General features: G+C 37.5%; 1 long non-coding RNA gene across 1 annotated transcript; it reads left to right on the plus strand.

Moving 5' to 3' along the window:
* The first annotated feature begins 5,934 nt into the window (after window positions 1-5,934).
* Window positions 5,935-8,261, plus strand: LOC107798836 (uncharacterized). Its single transcript, XR_001651005.2, has 2 exons — window positions 5,935-6,475; window positions 7,810-8,261. It is a non-coding gene; the product is annotated as an uncharacterized LOC107798836 (long non-coding RNA).
* The last annotated feature ends 5,904 nt before the right edge of the window (window positions 8,262-14,165 follow it).

Genomic DNA, 14,165 nt, shown 5'->3' on the forward strand with positions numbered 1-14,165 from the left:
CCCTCGGAACCACTTACAACATCTTCATCATTAAAAGAAATAAGAAACTTGGCATCCGTTTCCAGCGCCTTTGCTTGAGCTATTTCTTCAGTGAGGTCAAATCCTCAAGCGCGAATTTCGTCGAGAGTCTCCGTCCGGGCTTGGCACTTGGCCAAATCTTTACTCCATTTTTCCCGGTCGGAGGCCTCCCTCAGCTCCGCTTGAACAACCTCGACATCCTTTAGGTATACGGCGATGGTCTTATCAGCCGTAGCCTTCGTCCTCTCAACTTCAGCCTTGGCTTGTGTAGCTTCGACCCCGGGTTTGGTAAGCCCTGCCTCTAACTCCTCAATTTTTTTGGCCTGAGCCAGACTTTTCACATTAATACCTCGGAGTTGAGTTTTAGCCATGGCCAGTTGGGCTATAACAACTTCCTTATCGGCAGTGAGCCGATCCATGTTCTCTTTCCATCAGTGGTAGTCAGTCTTAACTTGAGCGACCTCGCCTCGGAGCTATCCAATCATCTCCAACTTTTGCTGTAGCTGAGATATCGAAGTGTTAGCTTCTAAAGTAAGGCCGAGAAGACCATATCCTGTTAAAATCACAGTTACCTGCTCATTTAGCTCGGCCTCATTTTTCTGGGCTTTGGCCAATTCAGTCCAAAGGTCCCTCAGCTCCTCCTCCTTTTGGCTACAGAGAAGCCTCAGGACCTTCTCTTCACCTGAAGCCTCCTGAGCTCGGCCTCACATTGGCTCAGTTCGGCCCTGAACTTGACGATGGCCTACACATGAAACCAAGACATGTTAGTCAAAGAAAGGGGTGGAAGGAGAAGATTACAACAAATAAAGTTAAATGTTTACCCGAGAGAGACGTTGAGCCTCTTCGAAGATAGTGGATGCATCATTAAGGTCAACGACATCGTCAATCCCGGTGAAACATTCTCAGAAAGGATCTTCTTCGAGAACCTTTCTCGGGTTAGGTGTTCACAGTGCCCGAGCATCCTTTATTGCCTTCTCAGAGCAAGATGGAAGAGAAGGTGAGTGACCCATTGTCACGGCCCCGAGCTCCTTACTCAGGGCGCTTTGATTAGCTTTGGCCCTCTTAGTGCTTGTCCCCTCCGGCATTTTGTTGAAGGAGGGGGAACGATCTCGATCTCAAGGGACTCGAGGGCTTTACCCGAGTCTTTTTTCGGAGTTCCTTCACCGAGAGGCAAGGTCTCAGGTTAGGAGGACTTGGTGACCTCGGCTGATTTTCTGGTTCGGGGCACCAACGTTGATTCTTCGCCTTCGTTCTTTTCGTCTTCCAGGTGTTGGGTGGCTGAATCCAAGTCCACATGGATAAGCTTCCTCCTCAGCTTCTGAGTAGGGGCCGACTTATCCTAGGTATCTTCGGGCTTTGAAGCCCTCTTTCTTTTGTTATCTTTCCCTGATTTTGGAATCGGAGACTCGGTTCCTTCCCCAAATGGGGCTAGCCTTATTTTAGAGACATCTCCGATGCCTGCACAAATGAACATGAATGAGATGACATCGCTAGTAAAAGAAAAGTATCAAAACCTAGGAAGAGAACTTACCATGATGTTTGGCCTCCCATTTACCCCTCGATAAATCACGCCATTTGCGCTCATCATACGAGGAGGTCACAACTAACTTTCGAACCCAGTCCTCGAGGTAAGGGATAGCGTGGGGCGTCCAAGCAATAGCTACAGAAAAGGTAAAGGCATTGTGAAACACGAAAGCAGAATATGTATGGTTTTTTGGAAAAGAACTTCACTTACGATTAAAGTTCCAACTCTTTGGGAATGACATTTTTTCCCTAGGGATGACATCCGAAGTCCTCACTCTGATGAACTGGCTCATCCAGCCTCGATCTTTGTCTTCATCGTTACTAGTAAAAAAGGCCTTCTTTGTTCGACATTGCAGCTTGATGAGCCCTCAAAACAACTGGGGCCTATATAGTCGAATGAGATGGTTGAGGGTAAATTCCAATCCCTCGACCTTACCATAAAAATAACACAGTATGTTCACGATACGCCAAAAGGAGGGATAGATTTGGCCGATAGTAACCTCGTACCATTTGCAAAAATCGATCACTACCGGATCGAGGGGACCCAATGTGAAGGGGTAAGTGTAAACACTTAAAAACTCCCTCCACGTGGGTTGTGATGCTTTCCTCGAGGCTTAGGATCTGAACCATGACCTCGTCTCCCCATCCATAGTCTTTCTTCATGGTTTTGAGGTACTTCTTCGGTATCAAACTAATGTATCGAGATACATGTTCGCATCGGCCTGGGATATCGATAAGATTTTCAACATTAAAATACTTCTTTATCACGCAAGGATCGAGGTGATTTCGTGAAGAGCCGGTGACACCACTAGTTTGGCCGGCTGAGAAGTAGAAGAAGACGATGCTTTCTCTTTTTGGGGGACTATTTTGGAAGTTTTAGCCATAGGTTCACTTCGAGCGCTTAAATCACGAGGATGAGGTCATCGTCAGGGGCTCCGAAAATCGAGGTTCAAATCGTTTCTTATAATTCTACTCTAAGAAATACAGAGACTATATGTATACGGTGAGATCAGGTGCCCCCGATTTAGTAGGCTCGAGATGTCACACCGAGGGTTGAAGTTCAATAAAGACCAAGCTCAAGCTTAAAGGCAGAATAAGAGGCTCGAAGGCCTACGTATTTAAGGAATATCAGAGTCTGATCACGCCCAACTATGCCTTATAAAAAGGACAAAGTGGTCGCTGCAAATATAATCCGAGTATTTAGCCCAGAGTCGAATCCACAAGGAATTAACCTACCAATTACTCTTGTTAGACTCACTAAATTCTTCGTAATCAACTTTCCAGATATTTTGAATAACAATTGGAGATGTTTTAACTAACTATAACTGAATAAAAGCAAGTAAACTAACAACTAACTATGATTGAGTTGTATGCAAGTAAGAGAAGGATCTAAGGTTATGATATCCCCTATTGATGGAATCCCTTCCTGTTATGTTTTGCATAGAATTTCCTAATCGTCTCTATCGATCATGAGCACTCTTATTACTGTAAATCTCTCTTGAGTAATCACGATAATTTACTAGACGCACTCTCCCGAGTTACGCTAGTTGTCTTTTATTACAGCTCACTTTAGATCGCACCCAAGGCTTCGTTATCCCTAATCCCGCCTTTAAACCCTCAATTATTGATCCCTCATATACTTTGGGAGTGGTGTTGTTCAACAATTACCTAAATATCAACTCTCTCCCGAGTAATACATACTAAATAGGCACAACTAATTGAGGATCCTATCAATTAACTACAACAAGAACATAGTTGAACAAATAGAGATTAAATCGGGCAAACTATATTAACATAACACGAAGTTCATCCTTGAATAGGTTCCATCAAAACCATAGACTAAATATTTAGCTACTTATAATAGTGCTCATCATAACAATAACGAAATTCATCATAAAAGGTAAAATACAAAAGGAAGAAAGGAAGAACTCGATGTTGAATTATCTTCCTTGCCTCTTGCCTCTACTTGCCTTCAACTAAGTTGTAAAAACCTTGATAATGTCCCTTTGGGCGAGTGGACCTCTTATAGGCTAAGTGGAATTACCCCCGAACTTCCAAGTTTACCCCTGAATTATATTTTCCGAACTGGACTAGCGCGGTCGCGCTAATGACCGCGCATATGGTATAGTATTCTGCCTCGAATTCCTGGGCTAGCGCGGTCGCGCTAAATTGGATCATCATTTCAGCTCTTCTTTTCTCTCTTCTTTCAACGTACTCAGCTCCGAGGGGCTTCCCATGCTTCAATTTAGCTCCAAACACAGTACTAAGTCCTCATAAGCGCAACTCGCTCCTGCAAAACATGAAATTTGCAATTAGAGCCAATTTATCGTTATTGAACTATTCTAGAACAGTGAAACATAGTCAAGCTGGGGCATAAACAGTCGCCAAATTACATGAATCTAGCCTATTATCAGAGCCAAGTATGACCGACTCCGAGATAGTGCCGTTGTGAGTTTGTTACAGAAGGACAAGATTCTCGCCACGTCCCCAAGATCATGGCGTAAATTCCGAAATAGATTTGTACGAATTAGTACAAATCCGTACCGGGCAATTATACAGCTGTCCCAATATGATTCTTTACTGTAAATGGAAATGTACCTTATTTAGGACTCCCCTCATATATAAAGGGGTCGCCAATCATTTGTAAGGATAAACTAATCATTGGAAAAGAATATACTATTTTATTTTTTCGCTCATTATTCATCAAAATTGTCCTTTAGCTTTATTATTCTCACTTTATTGCTCAAGCCTGCCTTGAGGTCACTGGGCTTGAGGTCGAAACTGACCTATCTACTGGTTGGTCTTACTAATTTTCTTCATCTATACTTCATATTTCTTGATTATTAATCGGTATTGAACTGAATCACGTATCTTTAAAACCACAAATCAAATTTAATTGTTACTCGTATTTCCGAGGTAAACATTGTTCTTAAATTTGAAAAACAACCACAAGCCTCGAAAATTCATGTTTTTAGAGTAAGAAATAAAAATTCTTTCATATTTCGACTTGAATTATTATTTGCAAGCTAATGTTTGTTCTAATTTTTTTTCCCCTGTATTTCCCGTATTTGGATGCCCCTCAAATGATGATTCCCCTCCCAATCACATCACTTTTATTTACTTAGAATGTCTGAAAAGAGTTTAATTTATTCAGTCTTCCAATGTTTGAGGAGTACGTGCAGTATTTATTTGTTATGATTGGAGAGTAGAACTTTGTTAGAAATTTGAAATGAAAAGAAAGGATAAATACAGAAAAAGAAGAATTAGGTTTGAGGCGTATTATTATCACCGGAAAAGTTCCCGATTTGAATCGAAGCAACAATCTTATAAAAAGATTGTTGTTAATTTCTATTGGAGTTGTAGCTAACTATACAGAGCAGATTCAACCCTTTCATATATTGGAATTCTTGTTCACACTTATTTGACTTGTTTGTTATCTTTCGGCAGTCCCATGAAACGTAATTGTTCTTCTATATATATGGCTAGTAGTTGGGGGTGGATGGTTTATTAATTATTGATAAGATTGATTTTTTTTAAAAGCTAATTAGACGAATAAATCCCATCTTAAAAACTAAGGCATTAATATTTAGAGGGTGTTTGGCTAAGCTGGTCAAACTAGCTTATAAGTACTTTTCGACTTATCTACGTGTTTGGTAAAGTTAAAACTGCTTATAAGCCAAGTGCTTATAAGTCAAAAATAAGTCAAAAGCCATAAGCTATTTACCCCCAGCTTATGAATTTTTAGCTTATAAGCACTTTAAATTTGACCAATTTTTTTACTATTTTATCCTTTAAACATTCCTTTTTCGAACAAAACTCCTACATCGATACTCACTGCCTCAAATATTTTGTCCTATTTAGGTTTATTTTTTACTGAGAAACTTTTGTTAATTTATTAATTATTATAACTTATGATTATATGTTTATCATAAAATAAATTATATTTATCTTAAAAATTATCTTGTCTAAGCACAATTGTATTTAAAATAAAATGACAAATAGAATATTTCGTATTTGAATCGATTTGAAATCTAAAATTTTAAAGAAATTATGCTCTTATAAGTGTAAACAGTTCTAAAGTTATTTAAGTCATTTTAATCGAAAAAGAGCTTATCATCATTTTTTTATCAAATACAGCAACAACTTATTATCAATTTCAACACTTATACCCAAACACGTAACTGCTTATTTATTAAATAAGTTTTAGCCCTTAAAATTGCTTTTCAGCACCTAATGCTTATCAGCTACTTCAAATCAGCTCATCCAAACGGGCTCTTACTCTCAATTAGAGTTCAAAGGCACTAAAAAGAAAAAGACAAATGAAGGAAGAAGTCTTTATTTCATGAAGTGAGTACAAGTCTTTATTTATCAGTTGGGCTTGATATGATATGAGATAATACAACATTATTACGTCTAAACACCAACGTAAAAACTAAGGCATTAATATTTATTCAAAATGAGTTGGACTAGCTAGCTGACTAATACTAAAAAGTTGGCAGGACGATATTTCTTTTATGCGGTACGACCCACAATCGCTTTGACCTGTACGTAACAAAACCGTGGGTTCTCCATTCATGTTGCCAGAAAGTTTTAACCTGCCTGCCAGCTGCCAAATTCGCCCAAACGTTGTGGAAAGGCGAGAGCCGTTTCTAAGTTGTTGTCATTTTTCAACTGTGCAAAGCATCACAAATTAAAGTATTTATAAGATTTGGAAGTTTATATAATGCAGGCTAGCTCGTCCTAATTTCAAGCACTTACCACATTTTCTACTATCTGATCTTCGAGACTAGGAGAGAGACATGGACATGTCAAGCTTCTTGCTCTCGTATCGCTTGGCCAAAGACCATGGATGAAGAACTGTTCCGGAATTTTTCTTGATTGCAGTTGCATCTCACAGAATGTTGGGCCATTGTAGTACGTACTCCATTAAAAGGTAACATGCTTGACAGCTAGTTCTTGGGATAATAGTCGTCAAAATTAATATAATTAGTAGCAAGTAGCTCTCCGTATTAACTTGTTAGCAATATTATTAATGTACTCAATGTATGCAAGGATGAGATGACATATGAGAATTTGCCTCTTCTTATAGGGATCGGAATATAATATACAAATAAGTGATTCACAAGGGAGAAAGCTTTGCATGTTAATTAGTTAAGTTATTGTTGATACATAAGTCTTGGATGAATGAAATCAATTATCCTTTATAATTCTTTCACACTTTATTTATTTATTTATTATATAATCGCCATTCTGATTAAGTGTCGTAACTACTCTATATCTGTATTCTTTGTGGCTTAGCTTAGCTAACCAGCAAACATGTTTTTAAATGCTGCCCATCAATGAGTTTCATACTAAATCCAACTATCCAAGCATTGATGAGTTATTCTTTACAAATCAAACTTAAAATCAATTTCTCAAAATCAAATGTTAAATATCACCTAAGATTTATCATATTCTTTTTGTACAAATATTTAATCTTGTATATTATTGTTCAAATGTATATATAGAATTTTTTATGTTTAATAAGTTCTGAAAGTCGAAAAATTAGAGTAAGAAAATAAAATAACAGGAGAATTATTTTTTACTGTTCACAAACGTGATAGTATATAGAAAATCTTAAGTTGTTGCGGCGGAAGTTATTTGTTGCTACTAATAAAAGGTAGGAAAAAAAGAAAAGAAAAACTATTCACTCGATAATCGCAACTTAAAAAATAAATAGTCATGAATATTAATGGTTTGGTTTTGATGTATTACTTGATAAAATTTAAGATGCTAATCAAATATAAAAATTGGATTAAGAACTTACACTCAGATGTTTACAAAAAAAATCATACTTAATTTTCACAGTTAAGTCATAAATAAAAGGTGAGGTGAGTATGCGTATTAATTAACTATGATTTATAGGAGTTTATGTGAAGGCAATATGTCAGGTATAACTTACTGTTAGAATATGTGAATTGCAAAAGAGGAAAAGAAAAGGAGGTTACTCTCTCTTCGTAACATGGTGCTTTATGCTGGAATACAAATTAAAAACATGATTAATTGGCAAGGATAAAGCAAAAATATGTTCTCATTGTGACCAGATCGGCTATGTGTTAAGTTTGATTGTTAACCATGAGGAGTACTACTACTCAGTATTATGATGATTTTCCAATCTTATTATTGTTATTGGTGTGTCACGTTATTTCAATTGTAACTTCACAATTATTATCTTCTGACTCGAAATCACTTATTTCCTATGTTATTGTTGTTATTGGTGTCTAGCAGGATAGAGAGGCAAGAAATGGTTTGAGCCACACTCCCACATATCTTGTTAATATATTTTGCATCGGTGTAGCAGGTTCACGGTACAAAAGGTGGGAAGCCACTGGAATACAATCATCGCTACTTGATATTGGGTCTAATCAGTAGTAACTCAGGGGTGCAAAGAACAATCATTAGCCAGAGAACCACTATCAACTCTCCATAACTAAACACTACTTGTAACAAATGTGTATGAAAAGGATTGGGTGATTTGGGGTGAATGATGATAAACTGGTGTGGTGGATGACCGATCTGCTATTTATAAAGGATACTGGTCTCTCGTCACGTGCGTCGCACGTGTATACCGAATCAATACACATTTGTGTAAAATAACATTAATATTAGTACTACAAAATTTTGAGTGAATTTATAGTAAAGCCCTGAATCTATGAATATGAACGATAAAATTTTAATTAGATACATGTGAATTTTTTAAATTAATTTTATGAGGTACAATTATGTATTAAATATATCTCGCCAAATATTTATTTATAGACGATATTCTTGGCGTTCGTTCTTTACATCTATTTCGGTTGTTTTGTACTCAAGACCCTTTTAAATGCTGAGACATGTAATACAACATTTTTTACTTCAATATTAGAAGCTACTTCAATGTGGTTATAAATTATTTGCATCCAATATTGTAACGACACGACTGATCGTTTTATATTCTAGAACCTCGTTCCCCTAAATGAGACTTCATGTGCTTGCTTTTACTGATTTATGACTTGCGGGAATAGTTAGTTCAGAATTTGGGAGAGTTTGGGTTGAAATCGAAACACTTGGTTTCTTAAGGTTGACTTAAAATTCCAAGTTTGACTTCGGTTAACATTTTGAGTAAATGACCTAGGAATCAAGATTTGATGGTTCCAATAGGTTCGTATGATGATTCGGACTTGAAAGTATGCTCTGATCGGGTTTTGGATGACCCAAGAGCGTTTTGGCGCCTAATAGTGAAAGTTGGTTTTTGAAGGATTTTGAAGTTCTTTAAAGTTTGATTTGGAGCGGGTTTTAGTGATATCGAGGTCCAAACGGGATTCCAAGATCTGGAATAGTTCCATAATATCATTTAAGGATTGTACAAAAAATTTGGTGTTATTCCGAATAGTATAAGTATGTTTCGGTGCATTGGAATTAAATTGAAGAACTTGAAGTTCTTAAGTTTGATTCAATTGGGTTTAAGGTGTGATTCTTCGTTTTAATGTTGTTTAGGGCATTTCGTGAGTTCAAGCGAGTCCGTTTTATGATTCCAGACTTGTTGGTATGTTTGGATGGGGCCCCGGGAGCCATTCGGACGATGCGCGAATTCAGTTTGAAACTCAACAGGGCTGTTGGTGCACCAATTCTAGTGTAACCGCACCTACGAGCCTATTTCCGCAGGTGTGAGCCAAGCCCCACAGATGCAATCCAAGAATGGCCAGTCAGATTCCGCAGAAGCGGTTCCCTCTATGCAGAAGCGGGAGCCCGTCCGCAGGTGCGGCCCCAGCCAGCCCAACCAATTCCGCAAAAGCGGACACCTGGTCCAAATAAGCGGATCCGCAGGTGCGGCCTATGCACCGCAGGTGCGAAAATCGCTAGGGAAGTGCACTTTATTTTATAAGGGAGTTAGGCATTTTTCTCCCATTCTTTACACATTTGGGCGATTGGGGAGCTCTCAAAGAGGGGATTTCGACTTAGCAATTTGAGGTAAGTAAATTCTACACAATGTGAGTTAAATATATAGTTTATGATATATTATAATATGTAAATTAGTGAAAATCATGGGTTTAGGAGAAAACCTTGGGTTTTGATAAAAATGAGATTTAACCAGGAAATTTGTTATGGAATTTAGTAGAAATCATATATTTATATTCCTAAGGTTATTGGTAACAACTTCCTTTAAAAATTTCAGGAATCCGAGCATGTGGGCCCGAGGGTGAATATTAGGAATCTTGCAATTTAGATTGGGTAATCACTTAAATGGTGGAATTATGAACTTTTGAGCATAGATTGATTAGTTTATGTATTGTTTGACTAGTTTCGAGTCGTTTGGCGTCAAATTTGGAGGTTTGAGCGCGTTTGAATTGGGAAGTAGGCTTTGAGACGAGGTAAGTTTCCTTTCTAACCTTATAAGAGGGAATTAACCCCATAGGTGAATTAAATAAATATTTGTACCTATCTATGGGGGCTACGTATGTATGTGATGACGAGAGTTCGTACTTAGCTACTATTACATTATTATCCGGGTAGTTTAAGACCCATATCATGCTATATTTGAAATGTTTGCATCCTTACTTGCTATTATAATCACTAAGTCATGCCGGAAATTGTTAAAATAATTATAGAAAGTTATACTCACTTACTTGAGGATTTGTATGAAATACTTGATGGTAGATGGGAAATGTGTGCTTTCTTGAAAATAAATTATTATTTGTGGATCGGGCCGAGCACCTCGGTAGTAAATAGATGCATCTATGGTTCGCACCGTTCGACCATCCGGCAGTGCACAACTTAATATTATGTTGGACCGGGCCGTACGACCTCGGCATAATTGCGCATGTTAATTATTCATAACTCACTATGATTTATACTGTTTAAATGCCTTGAAATGTAAGTTGTTAAATGATATGACTAAGTTTGAAATATATTTATGAAATAAGAACTTATCACTTCCTATTATTAAACTATCAGTATTATTCATGATATCTATGCTTAGCATAACGCTTTAATTATATTATTGTTAGCCCTAGTAAGTGTCAAGTCGACCCCTCATCACTACTTATTCGAGGTTAGACTGGATACTTACTGGGTACATATTATTTATGTACTCAAACTATGCTTCTGCACTTAATTGTACATGATGTGAGGCAGGTGCATCTATTTACCTACCCGCCGCGCATTCTTGATCTTGGACTGATAGTTCACGGTGAGCTTCCCCCTTTCAAGCTGTTCAACAACATGCCGAAGTTTCTCTTTTTCTTGTATCTGTCTATTCTATTTTAGACAATATGATAGTCATCTTTTGTATCTTCTGCTAGTTGCCCAAAAACTTGTGACACTAGATCTTGGCACATTTTAGTAGACTTGATTTTTGGGTTGTATTTCTATAGTTATGATTTCTTCTAGTTGTTTCCATTTTGCCTGCCTTAAAAATCCGTTAGTTATCAAATGCTTTAAATTTAAGTAAAGTTAGATATTGGGATTGCTTAATAAAAATGGGAAATCACTAAGATGTTCACTATTGGCTTGTCTAGCAATGGTGTTGGCCGCCATCACGGCCTGACATGGAGTTGGATCGTGACAAATATAGCTTAACCTCATTTCATAATTAATATTATTTGATATATATATATATATATATATATATATATATATATATATATATATATATATATATATATATATATATATATATATAGAGAGAGAGAGAGAGAGAGAGAGAGAGAGAGAGAGAGAGAGAGAGAGAGAGAGAGAGAGATTTCAAGATCTTAAAATATTTTTCAAGTATTAAGGTAAGTCTTTAATTCACATCCTGCAAACTTGAAAATTATTGTCTCTATGAATTCATGCATGTAATTAAAAGTGTAAGCTAACTCATCTTCATTTTGGTAAGAAACAATTATAAGTATAGCTGATGGGTTTTCATGGTCTTTTCCTTATGCTTCTTATGTTTTGATGATCTAACAAACTTGTTGTAAAGAACCAGATAAAGAACCTGGCCCACATGGTATCAGCAAATGAATGAACGACCACAGGGAGGAACACAACATGTACCTGGTTACCTGGTCCTTTAGGGTTCTCCGACACAAATACAAGTCAGTGACTGTCTGCAATCATTATAAAGAGGAATACAACAGGGACCTGGTCCCTTAGGGTTCTCTAACAGAAGTACAAGTCACTGTACAACTGGAACGTAGCAGCAAAAAGTGACCATCTCACGACTGTTACAGAAGAGGAACACAACTACGACCTGGTTCATTAGTGTTCTCTAACAGAAGTACAAGTAGACTTTCCAGCTGGAACACAACTGCACAGAAGTGGTTGTGCAGACAGTACAACAATCACTTCTTATTGGGAAGAAGCGTGTACCCAGAATCGACACCACTATCTATTGTGATGTCTTTTGTGATATAACAACCTGGTGCAAGGCACACCATCTTTTGTGCATTCAGTGATATTCTCTTAAGCATAACAGTGTTTATCCGGCATTGAAGTCAATGGTGTGTCAAGAACAAGAAGACAACTCCACTAAGGATCAGTTTCTTATTGAGTTTATGTACATCCGTAGTTGAGTTGTAATCTTGTCATTTGTTCTTCATTATATTTTCTAGTTTGCTTTCTTAGAAGATTTGTCTTAGGAAAAAACCAAAAATCCGTAAAGTTCTGAGTTTATGTTGTGACTAGGAATAGTCATAAGTTTAAAGCCTTTGTAACTAGGAGAGTTATAAAGTGGCTTGAGGTGAGAGCATCACAAGTTAGTTGAAGTCTTTGTAATAGGGTTATTGCAAAATGGCTTGTAATAGGGAGATTGCAAGTAGTGAAGTTAAAAGCCTACATGAGTAGGTCGTGGTTTTTTGATCCCATTGTGTGAGATTTTTCCACGTAAAAATCGCTTGTCTTCTTTACTTTTAGTCTCTATAGCATTCTCAGCATCATCTTATATAGGACCAAATTTAATACCTAGAAAGGATCTCAATGGTTGCTCCACCCAACTTTGAGGAAGGACAATCAACCTACAGACCTCCCAGATTCAATGGTCAGTACTATGGCTGGTGGAAGACCCGCATGCATGATTTTATGATGGCAGAAGACTCAGAATTGTGGGACATCATTTGTGATGGTCCACATGTCCCCATGAAGAATCTTGAAGAAATATGACCAATGGTGCCGAAAGGCAGAAAAGAGTACAACGACATTGACAGAAAAGCTATAGGAAAGAACTATCATGCCAAGAGAATCTTGATGTGTGGCATAGGACCTGATGAGTACAATAGAGTCTCAGCTTGTGACAATGCCAAAGAAATATGGGAAGCATTACAAACAACACACGAAGGAACCACTCAGGTCAAAAAGTCCAAAATCGACATGCTTAACACGAAATATGAGCTCTTTAGGATGAAGAATGATGAGTCTATACAAGATATGCATACAAGATTCACCTCCATCATAAATGAGCTTCATTCACTTGGAGATGTCATTCCTAGAAACAAGCTTGTAAGGAAAATCCTCAGTGTTCTACCTGGTTCTTGGGAAAGTAAGGTAAATGCCATCACTAAAGCTAAAGATCTAGATACTCTGACCATGGATGAGTTGATTAGTAATCTGAAGACATACGAGATGAAAAGAAAGAAAGACAATGAAAGAGAGAGTCTCAGAAGGAAAAGAACCTGATACTTAAAGCTAAAAGCAGTGACTCAAGTGATAAAAATAGTGACATGGCCTATCTTACTAAGAGATTTCAAAAGATGGTTCGAAGAAATGATGGTATACCAAAACGGGGCAGTTCAAGTAAAGCAAGGAACAACGATCTATGTCACAGATGTGGAAAGTCAGGGCATTTCATCAAAGACTGCCCACTCGCGAAACAAGAGCAATACAAACAAATTCCTGACAAAGCAGCAAAAAGGAATCTGGTTCCAGACAAACGATTCAATCGAAAGAGTGCTGCTAACAATATTGTTAAGTAAGTTATTGCTGCTTGGGGAGACTCCTCTAGTAAATCTGAAAGGGAACCAGATGTAGAAAATAGTTTCATGATAGTAGTGGAAACTGAAGCAGCGAAGTATAATTCACTGTTTGCGCTGATGGATCAGTTTGATGATGATGAAGAAGATGAAGCCAATGAGGTAAACTTCAGGGATGTTCAAAGAAATCTGAAATCCTACTCTTCTAAGAAGCTAAGGTCATTAGCTAATGTCCTAATTGATGCCTATTATAGCCTTGTTAATGATAAGGAGATCCTGACTATAGAATTAGGAGAGGCCTAACAATCTAGAGAGGATCTGGTGGTCTGTGTAGTGGACCTAAATGAGACCATAGCTAATCTGGAAAATGAAAAGGAAGCCTTGAATGAAAGAATAACTGGTGTGGAAAATGAGAGAGACGATCTGATGGTAGTAGTTGTTGATCTAAAAGAAACAATAGAAGGTCTTAGCAATGAGAAACACCCCTTAGAAGGAAAAATTGCAACTACTGAGGAAGAGAGGGATGACATTTTAGTGATATGCACCGATCTAGAGGAAACCATTGAGGAACTCAATAGAGAACATAGGAATGTGAGTCTTGGGAAAGGGAATGAAATAGCTAGTAAGACACACATCATGCTTGAAAAGGAATTAACT

Source organism: Nicotiana tabacum, chromosome 6, assembly GCF_000715075.1.
Source record: "Nicotiana tabacum cultivar K326 chromosome 6, ASM71507v2, whole genome shotgun sequence".
Classification (NCBI taxonomy): domain Eukaryota; kingdom Viridiplantae; phylum Streptophyta; class Magnoliopsida; order Solanales; family Solanaceae; genus Nicotiana; species Nicotiana tabacum.